Below are 16,502 nucleotides of genomic sequence, written 5' to 3' on the forward strand. Positions count from 1 at the left end.
TCTAAATTTTCATGATAGATAGGGTCAACAACAAGGGCAAGGAGTAAGAAATTCTGACAAGCATCACGAGAAGAACCTACTAAAATTCCTATAAGCCCATAACCAAGAGTTTCTGCATGGGTTGGTTTCGATCTTTCAGTACATCAAGCTATTAAGGAGTTGCAGGATACAGTGCAAGCCATGAAAACTGCTATGGGCACATCATTTAAATCGAGACATGTATATGATTTTGCCCCTGAAACAAGTTACAAAAGAAAAGGTCACTCTACTAGCAACCGTTAATGAAAAGGTCACTACTAGCAACCTTTAATGAAAAGGGAAAGAGGAGTGAAAAAGCAGAAGCATGGATTGAGTAGCGTGAAGATTATTTTCAAACATGTAACTTCAGTGAGGAGGCTAAGGCAAAGACACCAGTAATTCTTTTTGAAGGTTTTGTAAAATTATGGTGGAAGTCTATTATGCGCAGTAGGGACTTATGGAATGAGGACATCACATGGCCTCTAATAAAAAGGCATATGATTCAGCATTACTCTCCGCTAGAATAGCACATGGAGAAAACAAATGAATTTTGAAACTTGGAACAAAGGGCACTTACTGTTGCAGAATATCATGTTAAATTTTGGGATTGGAGAAATATTCACCCTCCTTAATGGAAAAGAAAAGAGCTTCTCAATTTGTGAATGGCTTAAACAAGCAAGTCAAATTTTTGGTTAAGGGTAACAAGCCAACTACAGTCCAGATGCTATGCTGCGTGCCATGACATATGAACAGATGGGAAAGAATAAAGAAAGCTTTGACAATAAATGAAAGATATCAAATCTGTTTTATGATGAGAAGGGAAATTTTATGCAGAATAGGAGAATGTAGATTGGTGAGAAGAAGAATGGTAATCAACCTTTCACATATTTGTCCCCAGAAATGGTAGAAAAAAGGCACGATGTGAAGGCTTATGTTTTCGTTGTTTACAAAAGGGTCATAGAACTTATTTTTGTAATTAATGGTTTAGCTTTAGAATTATCTTTAACCTTTTTGGTGGGTACTTTTACAAGGAGTAAAAGATATTCGATAAGCTAGTCAAAATAGGAGTCTAGATGGCATGGGTGTCACATGGCATGGGTCAAGTGGGCATGTGTGGGTAGGAGATAACTTTGTGTTAAGTTCCTAATCTATACATTGAGTTGGACTTATCTTGGTGAGGATAGAATCCTATGTAGAGCTATTTAACTAATTAAGTCATCATTATGTTTCATGTCTCTCTAATCATGCTCTTTAATCTTATAAAGCTTATATAATAAGAAGCATTCTCTAAACATTGTTAAGAGAGTAGAGGCTAATATTATATAGAGCTAAACTCTATTTTGAGAACCTTAAAATTATGTTTGATGGGGTTTCTATGAGAGTAGCCATTTCTTATCTATAGAGAGAAAGGGAGAGACAGAGAGAGAGAAAGAGAGACAATGATAAACTTCACTTCTCTGACAGAAATGGAGAAGGAGGGTGCTTTGTGAGAAAAAATTTCTTAGAGAGAGAAACAGTTTTGAGCCTTGCATCCAAAAGAGTGTTTCTTTAAAATAAGGAGCATTACTACTGATTTGTCTGCTGAGGTAATTTGTTACTCACGCTAGTACTAAAGCTGCAAAAGAGATTGTTTTTTCTTGATGTCTGACAAAAGGACAACAACTACACCCATAAAAGTGGAGAGTGCTGCACTACATCAAGTAGAGGCAACTATAGGCATAGAAGAGTGTGGTTTGCTGCGGGAGGACACTTGGAGAGTGCTGGTCATTTGATAGATGAATGCAGTGGTTATCCTACACAGGGTCAAAGCAATGGAGGAAGCACTAAAAAAGCATTGTTTGGGACAACATGCTGAAAGCACCTCATTTGTGCTTTGAAGGGATTTTCTTGTGTTCCAAAAAGTGCATATAGGTTATTTTTTGTTGTTTTTTATTCCAACCGTTACAATAAAAGAGGAGTGGATTGTTAAAAACGAAAAAACGTGGGATATTTCGTGCCCCTCTCTCTCTATCACAGTATACTCTCTAGCATAGTGATCTCTTTGAGAAATTAGGCAATTGCTTCTCTCCACTATGAGCAGAGCTCTCTCTCTCACTCCCCCTCTCTCTCTCTTACTCTCTCTCTCTCTCTCTCTCTCTCTCACACACACACTCTCTCTCTCTTTCTCACACACACACACATAGAGCAATTAGGCTCAATCTGAAACACTGAAACACAGCTCTCTCTCTCTCTCTCTCTCTCTCTCTCTCTCTCTCTCACACACACACACACACACACACAAAGAAATTATGCCTAATCTCTGTCTTTCACTCTCTCTTTGTCTTTCACACACATGCACACAAAGAAATTCTGCCTAATATTAGCATATCTGCCTAATCTTATTTGAGGACCTATTGTTCTCTCTCTCTCTCTCTCTCTCTCTCTCTCTCTCTTATGGAGAGTTTTGAAGCAGTAAGGCTGGAGCAGGTTCAAGCTGAACAGATTTCAGATTTACAAATGCAAGGGCAACCACACTCTCAACAGATTTTCACGTCTCTAGAGAAGAGCATAATTAGATCTTGGGAGACTTTTCGAAGAAGAAAGCAAAGATCCCTGGACAAACATAAGACCAAAACGATAATGGTATGAGATGAAGATCGAAGGAATGTAGCAAAAGGGAGAATTTTTGTTTACTTGGTTAAGCAATTGTCATCTTTTGGGAAGAAGATGGGCTCTGATGTTATGTATAAGGTCTTACAGGATGCACGTATTGCAAAATACGTTGAGGGATGGCATGCCAACTCAGATACGGTTTGTGCATTCAAGGAGTCTATGTACTTGATTAAGGCTTCAAAATTAAGTGATGAACTTTTCGTAAAGCGAGGTGCGTTGACTTGTTCGACAAGTGCAATAAATTGTTATGAAGATATTACCATTACATGTACTGTAAAGCTACTAGATATACATCCTCGAAATTTTTTTGAAGCCCAAAAGAGGCTTTTTTCTCCAATGAAGGTGAAAGTTCATTATGACCAAATTTGTGTAAGCGTCAATGCCCTTTAAGCAAGTTTGATGAGGTTAAAGATTTGGTTCGTGCCTTTTGGACCAAGAACACCCGTGTTTATCCAAACAAGAAGGATATCTATCGTCAACGAATCGGAATATGCACCTATGTAAAACATCCAATCCACTTTCTTGATGAGACACAGGTAAGTTGCCTATACAAACTATATAGATGCAAAAATGTTTGTTTTTAGTATTAATTTTTTCTTATGTGAATATTTTCAACATTTGCATGAGTTATACTTCTGTTGCTCTTGAAAGCATAGAAGTATGCTTATGTAAAGCATAGCACATTCAGATTAAATGGTGTTGTTAAACCACTACATAGGTGCTTTGAAGCATTGTGCATGAGCTTGACTTAATTTGCATGGTGCTTTGCAGTACTGCATATATGCTTGATTCAATGTGTGGTGCTTTGAAGCTTTGTACATGCAAGATGATGTGCTAGAATCAATATGCATGGTGCTTTGAATCTGTACATGGCCCTCTTTTGTACAAGGCATTAATAAAAAATACATCTCTCAACACCATTCAGAGCACATCAGAGCGGCGCAGACTCTGATTCATCGCGACAGCAAAATGATTGCACAAACATCAAGAAAGACCTAATAAACACTGAGCAAAGACATAGCAGATCTTCTCCTTCATTCATTAGCGATCAGAATCAACGTTCCATTCTTCTTATCCCTAGATACAACTGTCAGGGTAATAACTACTCGTCGGTTCAGATCCCAAAGGGTACATCCATACGTAAATAACCCCCAAGCCCTTTGACTAAGGTCTAAGAATTACATAAGAAAGCCTTAACATTTGGCACAGCCTGGTGGCTAAATTTTTCCCAAAAATTTGACCTGAACCCATCAATCCCTGATCAGCAAAATCTGATTTCTACAGTAGATCTCTGATCATGTAAAGAGAGTGTCTAGAACAAAATAAAATTTCCCTAAAAAGAAAATGCCTAGTGTTTGTCTGTTTTTTTTTAGTAGTGTTGAAAAACACTGTGGAAACATTCCGAGCATCACTATGCCTGACCCAGTTGGTCAGTCTGAATCTCTAAGACCTGCTCCTACTGTGCTTCCACATCCATTTGAACCTCCTTTGCAATGTTGATCACCGCCTCAGGGTCTTCATCATCTGGTAAAGCTTTATCCATACCCATCAGCAAGCCCAGTCTAACAGCTCCAGATGTTTGTCCTTCAGCAGCACCTACTCCTTCTTCATGTGTCTTAAAAAGGGCTCTAATCTTTTTCAGCTTCCTTGCAGACGATTTCAACTTAACAAGCTTAAAAGGATTAGAACTTGGACTTTTTATCCCCATCATATGAGACTCCTCTGGTCTGATTGTGCTTTTCAGAGCAAAACCACTCGGTATCTTATATTCCAGCATATCCTCTGTTTCATCCACCTTGCTCTGAAATTTGGACTTTTCAGCTACAAGCTGTACCACCTCAGCTTCCAGTTGAGAAATGCGCTTCAAATTCACCTCTTGCTCCATTGTGTTCACAAGGCCCTTGAGGTTCTGATAAGGCTTGAAAACAAACTGCCCAATTCTTTCTCTGATCTCTTTCCATATCACTGATCCCTGTTGAATCATTTCTGATTTGATTCTCCCCACATCTGCTTCAGCAGAGACCAGAACACCTCCTACAGACAGTTGCTCATGCTCACTTAATATTTGCTCCTTCATCTATTCCAAGGGTTCCAATCTATTTAGAAGCATCCTATTCTCTATTTCAAGCTCCACCTGTCTTTCAGGAAGTCTTTGCATCTCTGACTCTACACTATCCTTCAAAGATGTTGTCCATTCTTGAAACAACTTTAGAGACAATCTATTCTTAACCGACTGACTAGTCTGTTCAGAGATCTATTCTTAACCGACTGACTAGTCTGTTCAGAGATCTCCTTAGCTGAAGAAACTTTCAACTCAGCCATGTCAACATTCAGAGTTTTAATCTGATTCTGCAACAATTCAACTTCTTGAGCTTTTTCTACAAGCATTTGTTCAAATTGATCATTAGCCTTCTGCAACTGCTCTTCCACATAAGCTCTATTTTGATATTCCCTAATCTTTTCAACTTCCTGTAGACAAAACTTCTTCAGAACTTCAAGAGTATCTCCCACATTTTCTGAAGTGACAGTCCAAGACTACTCTGAACCAGATTTAACCGCCAAACGGAGTCACCTTCGAAGGCATCCCTTGCATCTTCAAAAGATCAGATCTTTTGCTGCCTCCTGCCACATATACCTTTTCACCCAACTGCATCTTCTTTGCCAACTTTGTTTGAGAAAGAGTCGGAGATTGCCCTATCCCAGAGACTTTTGTCCCTAAAAATGGTTCATCATCATCATCTATCCCAGACTGCAACACAGAAGTTGTAGCCTCTTCCAAACTATAACCTGCCTCCAAAAGACACCCTATTGTTTTTTGCTCCTCCTCTGTCAACTGTCTATCCCTAAGTTTCCTCTTCAGAGTCAGAGCCACTATATGTGAAGAAAGTCTAGGATCCACAGGCTTTGCAGGTATAGCTGTTTGAAAACAGTCATAATCAAATAAGGCTTTAAGGAAAGGGCCTAGCCTGCTCTTACTAACTGCTCTCCTTTTATCCTTATCTCCCACTTCAATCATAATCCTCTGATGTACCACAGTGGCCCAATCCACATCTACTCCTGCCTCTGCCTACAGCTAAAGGGGTATAAGATTCCTTTGACATATAATCAACCTTCTGGAGTAAAAGAACACGCTCCATAAACCATCGTAATTGCTGCTTCCTGGCGGCTTCTACTATCTTCAAATGATAATAATGCCTGGAGCCCACAGGATTCCCAAATTCTCTCTCCATATCCTCATCAAAAACTAAATTCAAAGCTTCCAAACCTGGGTTAAAAGGTAATTCAAATACCTGAGAAATCAGAGCTGGGGTTATCCTTGTACCTCCTTTGAGTACTCCCTCTGTCTTTCTGCAAAGCTAGCTGTGTGGGAGCATATATATTGTCTTGCCACTCAGCCCAGGCTAACTTTCCATACCCAATCAACCCAATTGAAGTAAGCCACTGAATGTTTGCGTTATTCTCCAAATCCATGCTATACTTAAAAGGTGCAAAGTTTCCCATCAGGCAACCCACAGCAGTAGAAATATCCTTCATAGAAGTCTCCTCCTGTTGCTCCGTCTCTTTAGAATCCGAGCTAAACACTGCTCCACTTCTTTGATTGGCGATGAATGCTCTCGCCAGGGACCGTCGAACTGATGTGGTCTCCGCCTTAGGTCGCCCTTGCTGCATAGGCTGTTACCCTTCACCATGGCTAGCCTCTGCCTAACTGTATTCAGAGCAAGAAGGTCTCACCTAGTGGTAGAACTACAGGGCATGTGAGCAGGGAAATAAGGAGAACAAAGAGAAGAAGAATGAGGCACACAGTACACAGCACAATGAGGCTTCTGAAATGGATGCCTCTAAAACACAGATGTCACCTCTCGCAATCTCCCCTTCCATACACTGCTAGAACGGGCTGGATGAATTCGGCATGCCGTCCCCTCACTAGTGCGAGTTTATAGGGATTCTCATGCATCACGTTGGCCATTATCGTAAATAATGTCGGACAAAAAGTTAAATCAAGCCAATTGACAGCCAACTCGTGCGAAATGTATTCCCCACCGTTCAAATTTAAAAATCCAAGCGGACTCTTATCCACACACAAGCTCTAAATTTCCTCTATTCTCTTATCTTTTACTTTGCCCTGATCTGAACATGTACTCTGAACTATAGGGGGAGTGCCCACATATGGCTTAAGTCTAAACCCATTTACCCCCTTTGGTACCAATGTTCCAAAGGCATCTGAAAGCATGAAGGTTCCTTGCCCTACGTCTTTTTCAATTCTGTAGGGCCCAATGTACTTGAGCCTCAACTTCCCTGGGTGTGGCCCTAGGGTGTGGCCCTAACTTGGAATTGTAAAGCATGACCCAATCTCCCACTTTGAAGACTTTGAACTTGACATTCCTATTTACCCAAGCTTGTCTCCTTTTTTGAATAATCTCTGAAACATAAGCACTCATTGCTCTGTATTCCTCCAACTAATTCAGATTGTGCTATCTATAGATCAGAGATTCTCTGACTGGGAGCCTGCTTTCTGCAGCAACTCTCAAGCTAGGCACCACAAACTCCATGGGTACTATTGCTTCTAACCCATAAACAAGCACAAAAGGAGTCATTCCAGTGGTTACTTTAAAAGCTATTCGAAATGACCATAAAGCTAAGTCCAATTTCATATCCCAATCAGACTTGTTGTCCTGAACAATCTTCTTGATGATTTTAAGCAGGATTTTGTTTGAACTCTCAGCCTGTCCATTTGCCTGAGGATGATAGGGAGTGGACTTCTTATGCAGAATCATATGGGTTTGAGTCAGCTCTCTGATGATTTTAAGCAGGATTTTGTTTTAACTCTCAGCCTGTCCATTTGCCTGAGGATGATAGGGAGTGGACTTCTTATGCACAATCATATGGGTTTGAGTCAGCTCTCTGATAACATCATTCAAGAAGTGTGTTCCCTGATCACTGACAAGCTCAATGGGACATCCAAACCTTGTCATGATGTTACTATACAAGAATTTGGCCACACTAGCTGCTTTATTGTCTCTGAGAGCCACTGCTTCCACCCATTTAGTACAATAATCTGTAGCCACCAGAACATAACTCTTACCTGTCTTGCTTTTTGGCTTAATAGGACCAACAAAATCTAATCCCCATTTTTGAAATGGATCTAAAGGTAGCACAGGGTGGTCTAACATCCTATCTTTAGAATTGGGTTGGCCCACTCACTGACAAACCAAACATTCCTTGGCATATGTGTGAGCATCCTTCAAAACTGTTGGCCAACACAGACCTGATTGTAAAATCTTCTTTCCTATTATTTCCCCTGAGAAATGACCTCCAGACAACCCTGCATGTGCCTCTTGTACCACTACTGCTTGTTCAAAATCAAGAACAAATCTTCTTATTATCTGATCTATCCCCTTTCTATACAATGCTCCAGCAATGACTAAAAATGGTTTCCTTTTTAGCACAAACTTCCTTTTCTGATCCACACTCATCTCTTCTAGTAACAATCCATCAGTGAGAAATAGCAACATTTGATCATAAAAGGAGTCAGAGTTCCGGCTCTGAACAACAAGCAGATCAGAGTCAGGGAAATAATCATTAACTCCTGCACCATCTTCTTTACTTTCAAGTTTGCTTAAATAATCTGCCACCATAGCATGCTGATTCCCTGGAGTATGTACTATCACAAAGTCAAATTCTTGCAACAACAACATCCATCTTGCTAACCTTCTTGTCAACTGTGGTTTCTTCATAAGAAATATCAGAGCTTGATGGTCAACATGGAAGAAGACTTTGTTAGCCAAGAGATAATGTCAAAATTTCTATAAAGAGAACACTGTGCCCAAAGCTTCTCTCTCTGTAATAACTGAGTAATTCCTCTCAGCTGAAGTAAGCATTCTACTTGCATAGTAGACAGGTCTGAACCAGTTTTTGATTTTTGCCTACATAAGAATAGCTCCTACTGTAATGTCTGAAGCATCAACAAATACATGGAATGGTAAAGACCAATTAAGAGACTATAAAATTGGAGCTACCACCATCATCTTCTTTAAAGTCTGAAATGCCTTTTCTTGGGCCTCTGACCACCTAAATTCTACTCCTTTCTTGGTTAAATGTGACAAGGGTACACATACATCTGACAAATATCTTAAATGTCTACTGTGACACTTGATCTGACACCCACAAACCTAGATGTTTCCTTCAGATTCACTGGGCTCTTGGACTTTATGATGCTCTGAATTTTTCTTGGATCCACCTGTATACCTTTCTCTGAAATTATGTGGCCCAACAAAACTCCTCTTTTAACTGCAATTGCACATTTGTATGGATTCAATGACATACCATTTTTCCTGCATCTCTCAAAACCTTTCCTCAAGTGCTTCAAATGCATCTCTTTGGATCCAAACACACAGAAATCATCCAAAAATACCCTCATAAAAGAAAACAAATAGGGTTCAAACACTCTACTTGCGACCTCTGAGAAAGCTGGTGGTCCATTTTTTAATCCAAAGCTCATTACTGTGAACACAAATGCTCCCCACTCTATAATGAAGGCTGTTTTGTGTTCATCATCAGGGTGCATCCTGATTTGATTATATCTTGAGAACCCATCCAGAAAATTATACATTTGATGCCTTGCAACAAGCTGAATCTAGCAGAGTATCTGCAAAAGGTAATGGAAAAGGATCTCTGATTGTGGCTGCATTGAGCTTTCTATAATCCACACAAACTTTGATTCTTCCATTTCTCTTGGGGATTTTTCTTGGGGACTACTACAATTGGAGATAGCCATGTTGCTTCATGTACAGGCTTAATGAATCCCACCCTAAGCAGCTTGTCAATTTCATCTTTAACCTGCTTTGCATAATTGGGATTCATTCTGTACCTCTGTTGGATAACAGGCTTAGTATCTTGCTTCAAATTAATCCTATGGGAATAAAATGCAGGATCAATCCCCTTCATATCTGAATATTCCCATGCAAAAATATCCTTGTATTCCATTAATAATTTTAAAAGATTGTCTTTAAATTCTCCTTCCACATGAACACTAACTTTGATAACTTTAGGGTCATTCTCTGTTCCCAAATTCCATTCATTCAGATCATCCTCCATAACTCTAGCTGATTTGTTCATACTGTTTTCATATCTTTGCTCTGCTATTGCAATAGCCTGATCTGTTGATAGATCATTCTACATCTCCTCTGACTTTGATAGCTCTGATTCTTGTAGAACTCTGAACTGTTCCTTAGTCATCTCAGTCCCTGTTTGAATATCCTGTAATTGCTCGTCTCTTTCCTCTTCTACAGCTACAGCAAAACAATCCTCTTCCTCTTCTGCAGCTACAGCAAAACAATCCTCATAATCTCCCAAAATAGTCATCACATTTATATCAAACACTACGACAACTGCTGGATTGGCCTTCAAATATTCCTCTTCTTCATCATCTTCTACTTCATCTGCCAGGTGTATGCCTTGTGCCCACAAAGCTCTTTGCTCCTTTGGCATAAATATAGTAGATGTCGTGGGTAAAGTCTGTTTTTGGTTCCCCTGTTTCAAGATCACCATATTAGCTCCACAATCTTGTTGTAACTTAGCCTGCCTGAACCAGGGTTTCCCAAGGAGCATTGGGTAAGCCAAGTTCCCTGATTGCATCCTGAGTACTACAAAGTTGACCATAAACTTCTATCCTGCAATGAAGATCTCCTAGTTTTTTAGCAAACCTAAAGGTTGTAATCTCCTCTGATCAGCCATTTTTACCTGAAAAGGTGTTGGATGCAACTTTTGGCTCCCAAATTGAATATAAACTGACTCAGGAAGTATATTAACTCTTGATCCACCATCCAAAAGAACTCCATGTATGGGTTGGCCCTGATATTTGACTGATATGGTAGGAACTTTGAAATCAACATCTTCCACCTGAACAATATTACTCATTTAAAAATTACTTTGAGGTGAATCAACACCTTTTCTCTGAAGAATTCTTTGAAACAACAAATCTCTGAACCCTGGTACTAATGTCAGCAATTGGTCGAGAGAAATCTGAATTTCTGAATGTAACAGAGCTTCATAGAGTGAGTCAACCTTAGAAATTTCCTCTTCTCCTTTGTCCTATCCTTGTTCTTCACAAATCCCTTCAATTTGTTCTAACATTAGTTCTTCCAAAGCTGGCTTCTTCTTGTCCAACTTCCTCTGAAACTTGCTTCTAACTTTCTCCTGATCTGCCCATTGAATTGGACCTTTATTCAACTTTGCAGCTCTTGTCACTGCCAAGGCAGGAATCTGTTGTTTCCCATCCTTATCATTTGCATAGACTACACATCCAAAACAATCACAAGCAACATTCTCAACCATATCAGAGTTACTCTGAAACTGGTCCTCTATCACTGTCACTGCATTTAACTGTGTTATTTGTTGGTTTTGCTGCATCTTTCCTCTCTGATTTTGATCTGCTATAGGGTACCTTACAATTGGGATACCGCTCTCTGTCCTATGCTTGCACCATAACTCACAAGCTGGACCCTGTCTATGACCCTCTTTGTCACAATAAGTGCACTTCAATTCTCCTCTAAAATTTGATTGCCATGTTTGTCTAGGCTGTGATATGAACTGTCTATTTGGTCCTCTAGCTTGAGCAGGAAAAACTTGATTAGATGAAGTTTCGTTCTGCTTCTGCTTTGACCTTTGTACACCGAGGGGAACTCTTCCTTTGAAATTTGGGTTATACCAGCAATTGGTTGCTAAATGTCCTTCCTTTGAGCATATTTGACACACTGGTCTATCATTTGTTAATACTGAGGCATACTTCAATGCTTTAAGCCTCTTTAACATCCAATCCTTTCTTCTTCTTTTTTCCCTTATCTTTGTTAATACTGAGGCATACTTCAATGCTTTAAGCCTCTTTAATAGTTGTTCATCATCCAATCCTTTCTTCTTTTTGCCCTTATCTTTGGACTTTGAAGATTTCTTCTTCTTTTTCCTTTTATGGTGGCTAGTTGATTCATCATCTGAATCTGAGTCACTATTATATTCTGAATTATCATCAGAGCTCTCTGAGTCTATGTCTCCATGAGAGTCAGATTCCAGGTCTGAATGAGACCTCTTTTTCTTTTGTTTCTTCTTAGTAACACCCAACCTCTTTTCTACTCTTACTGCTGCTTGCACCAAAGCATCAAAACTTGCAGCAATGTCTACATTTGCCACTGCTGATCTGATTGTCTTCCTTAATCCATTCAGGAAATAAGAAGCTAACATCTCATTGGAAAGCCTATCTGCTCCTTCCAATCTTCGAGAGAGAACCCTGAACTTCTGAGCATAGTCCTCTACTAGCATTTCTTTTTGTTGAAGATCTTTAATTTTATTTATGATGTCATTGGCTGTTTTCTCCCTTCTAAACCTAGCAAGAAAACTATCTCTCAAAGCATCAAAGTTTCCAAAATGTCCCAAACCATACTGGATAAACCAATCCATTATTGAGCCTTCTAAGATAGTAGCAAACTGCCTCTTCTTCACCTCTCCCCCATAAAGTGTGTCATAGCCACGGCCCACTAGCCTCCCACCTTGTTTGGAATTGGGCTACATGTCCTCCTTGGGTTTTCCCCTGAACTTTGCTGATCTCACCTTTGGGTTCTGTGCTAGTGGATTTTGAGGATTCATTGCTGCCCCTCTAACTGGCCTCCTTGCTTAGACTGGTAATGGTTCAAACTGCAAACTTGTCCTACTACTTCCCCTAATAACTCTATTCAACAAGGTTCCCCCAAGAAATGTCCTGAAAGTGCTTGAGAATACTGGTGGATTTTGAGCATCCTCAACACTTCCTGCTTTTGCATTAGCATTTGAATCATTATTTAAAATTGGAATACCCAAATCAGATTCAGATTGTACCGAACCTGTCGGAATCCCTTCTCCTTGAACAGCATCCACAAACTTATCATGTATTTCTTCCTCATCATCAATTTCCTCTGCTTCTTGATCCAATGTTTCCTCGTCTACATCTTCTTCCAAAACCGTTTCCAATGCTAGGAGGTTGCAAGATGAGGGTACTCACTTTCGTTCACTCTCTCTAAAATTGGGACATCCATGCATCTCGGACGGAGTACCTCGATCGTGATAGTGCCGTGAATTAAAACACGACACGTGCCTCCCGAGCCTAAATCGACATATCTCGATCGAGATGCCAGCTAATGCCACGCTAGCAGGTCCGGGTTTCCAGGCGTCATCCATGTCACCATTACATGTCACCGCCACCACAATATCTCGATCGAGATATCTATGCCACTCGGATCCACATCACGGCCACGGTGTATCCCCCTAGGCGTATTTGACTAGCACATCTCCAGCGTCCACGTATCTCGAACGAGAAATTAACATCAAATCGCGACCATTCATTGTTCGAGGTAATGGGATACAATCTCCACCGTCACCATATCTCGATCGAGATACTGAGATCAAATCTGCACTGTCCAAATAACTCGTTCGAGATACAGAGATACAATCTCCACCGTCCAAATATCTCGTTCGAGATATGTAGATGCAATATCCACCGTCCAAGTATCTCGTTCGAGATACGTAAACACAATCTCTACCGTCCATTCAGGTACATTGGAAGATGCGATCTCAGCTGTTTAAATATCTCGATCGAGGTATATAATGAATCTTGACCATCGACATACCTTGGTCGTGGTAATAACTTTAAATCGTAGCCGTCCAACGAGATAGTAATACCAAATCTCAGCCGTCAATCCTTCACCAACCCTAAAATTAAGTGTGTATCTTGGCCGTACGTTGCACTAACCCTAATATCCAGAGCGTTAATCTTGCAAACCCTAAATTACATGATTTTACCAAACCTCGATCGAGGTTATAAAACCGGAAAACTTTTTTTTTTGCCTCATTGTCACAAGACGTTTTCACTCTCCTTGCTCTCTTGATTTGGATTAGCATTAGTGAGCCCATTAGCATTGTTTTATAGCTTCATTAGTGCTACTTAGCACTAAGCATTAGACCCTTCACATTGGACCTTTGTGTTTGGCTTAGGTTTTAGCATGGAGGGCCACGAGGAGGGCCGCTTATCTATTGCGGACCTCATCGCGGAGATAGACCGCGAGTTAGCAGCTATCCATAGGAGTTCTAGAGACACACTGTCTACATTACATATCGTGGGGCAGACTTGGAGGCGATGCTTTCGTCCCTTCGTAGCCTTCACGATATTGTTTATGTAGATGAGTGGATAGCCCACCGTCGCATTGCTCCTGTGTAACATGGCCTGACATATCGTCAGGTCTGTGATCTTGCTCCGATTAGGGATGGAGCGTACTTAGATCTTTTCCTTTGGGCCGGGCAAGCCCCTTACTATTTCGCGGTGTTCGCATCCTCGTATGGCGGCACATATCTATAGTCGATATGTTGCCGCATATGGGAGGATGCCGAACAACCGCCAGATTCCCATATACTTTGCAAAGCAATTATATGCAGAGTTTGTCTTAGGGGAGGAGGTGGATTACACTAGCCATCGGCCGGGTGGTGGTGCTGGCCGAGGCCGTCTCCAGGACCAGGGTAGGCAGCCTCCACCTGCCCTTCATGTAGCACCTACTAGAGATCCTTCATTTGTGCCATTGTCGACAGTAGAGACACTTGGCACCCAGGTCGGCATCGACGTATGGAGTACCACGGAGAGTATCCAGCACGTACGATCTATACCGACAACAGATGTCGAGGTATTTACATATATATTACTTCTTAAGTTTTTTTAGTCATTTATTTACATGTTTATATGTACTTTTCTATATTTTTACATGAGCGGCATGGTTGATTGTGTCACATAGGGTCCCACACCTACCACTGAGAGACTCACTCAGGAGTTGGTAGAGGCGAGAGAAGAGATTGACCGCCTCAGAGCTGCATTACAGATGGCAGAGGCAGAGCTACTGCAGAGGCACAGCATCTGAGAGAGTCCGACATCCAGCAGGTAGGTTTCTCTTGCACATAAAAAAGTTATAATTAAGGTCCTAAGTTATAAATTTCTTTAAGTAATACCTAATGAGAGACAAATGAATTATTTTAATGCTTTACTTTTTTGCGTAGGCTCGGACCGAGGTAGAGAGCTCTAGAGAGGTAGAGAGCTCTAGAGCTGAGGCGGCACATTATCATCAGATTATGGAGCGGATTGCCCAGCATAGGGCAGAGCAGTTGATGCTGCATGTTCGAGAGTTTTGCAGATCCTCGGACGTGACAGTGCCATACCTACCTTTATATCCACGGCCTGTCTCACAGAGGTTTTTCAACGACCTCTCCTGCAGGATGCACCACCCTTCCTACGTGATGCGTGCTGCGCTTTATGTATCGAGGACATTGATAGTACTAGGGGATATGCCCTGGGATGTGGACATTTTTTCCATTTGCCTTGCATCACCCAGGAGCTAGTACGTTTCTCAGCATGCCCCTCCTGCCGTGCACGCGTTGACCTAGCGACATACAGAGTTCTGGGCATCGATGATCTTCACCCAGGCCTCGTTCGAGTAGATGCTAGGACAGGCAAGCCTATTGATTTTACATCAGCTATTGACTTGGGATTCGACGCCTTCGACGATAGAGATCAGAAGCCTGAGGTGCCTCCAAAGATTGAGTAGAGCTCACATGAGTTTGATGCATACCAGAGAGTCCTACATGAGAGCCAGATCACAGCATATGAGCGCGTGGGTGGTGCTGGTCCTAGTGGCACCTCAGGTGATGGTGCTAGCAGCAGTGTTGCTTCTCATGAGCAGCGTGTCCTTACAGCAGAGGAGCTTACACGAGCAGAGTGGCAGACACGTACTCTTGCAGATTATAGATTTTGGGTTTACAGACAGAGACGTCTTGCATTAGCACGACGTAGAGAGAGAGAGAGGGCTATAGCAGCTTTTGGGACTCGTGAGCTCCCGAGTACACCAGCACCAGCTCTGCCTTTGAGGCAGACCTCGCCGCAGACATTCGACGACCCCCGCAGCCGGCACAGCCTCCTCGACATGCACAGCAGCCTCGACACGCACGTTGACCGGCAGTTAGAGATGACGATTTTGATTGGGTTGCCGTTGATAGTGACTAAACTCAGACTAGCTGGGTTAGCTCACTTACATTGTACTTAGATTTTTGGGCAGTGACTAACCTCAGGGTAGCTCATTTTCATTCTGATGTACTTGATGTTTATATCATTATGAGTTTTTTCATTATTATCATTACATTTTAGTTGATGTTCTTGATTTTATTATATTTTTTAACACTTTGGCTATCATATTGTTTGTTGAAAATCTCCATGCCATCGTACCCAAACATGCTCCGATGTGGGGACCAAACTTTGCAAGCATGGGGGGGGACCTACCCCCACATGCTCGCAAAGTTTGGTCACAATCAGAGCATGTTTGGATTGGTAATTAGCGCCCAGTGTGGGTTTTTGAAGTCTCTTGGTGCTTAAGAGGCCAAGGAAAATCCGGGCCTTCCCCATACCATCGTACCCAAACATGCTCCGATGAGGACCAAACTTTGCAAGCATGGGGGGGCGGACTGGGCGCTTATTTCCAATCTAAACATGCTCCGATGGGGACCAAACTTTGCAAGCATGGGGGGGTGACCCACCCCCCCATGCTTGCAAAGTTTGGTCCCCATCGGAGCATGTTTGGATTGGAAATAAGCGCCCAATCCGGATTTTTGAAGTCTCTTGGTGCTTAAGAGGCCATGGAGAATCCGGGCCTTCCCCATACTATCATACCCAAACATGCTCCGATGGGGACCAAACTTTGCAAGCATGGGGGGGACCCACCCCCACATGCTTGCAAACTTGAGCATGTTTGGATTGGTAATTAGCGCCCAGTCCGGAT

The sequence above is a fragment of the Cibotium barometz genome, unplaced genomic scaffold (genome assembly GCF_041138505.1).
Source record: "Cibotium barometz isolate CiBa-2024 unplaced genomic scaffold, ASM4113850v1 ctg368, whole genome shotgun sequence".
Taxonomy (NCBI): domain Eukaryota; kingdom Viridiplantae; phylum Streptophyta; class Polypodiopsida; order Cyatheales; family Cibotiaceae; genus Cibotium; species Cibotium barometz.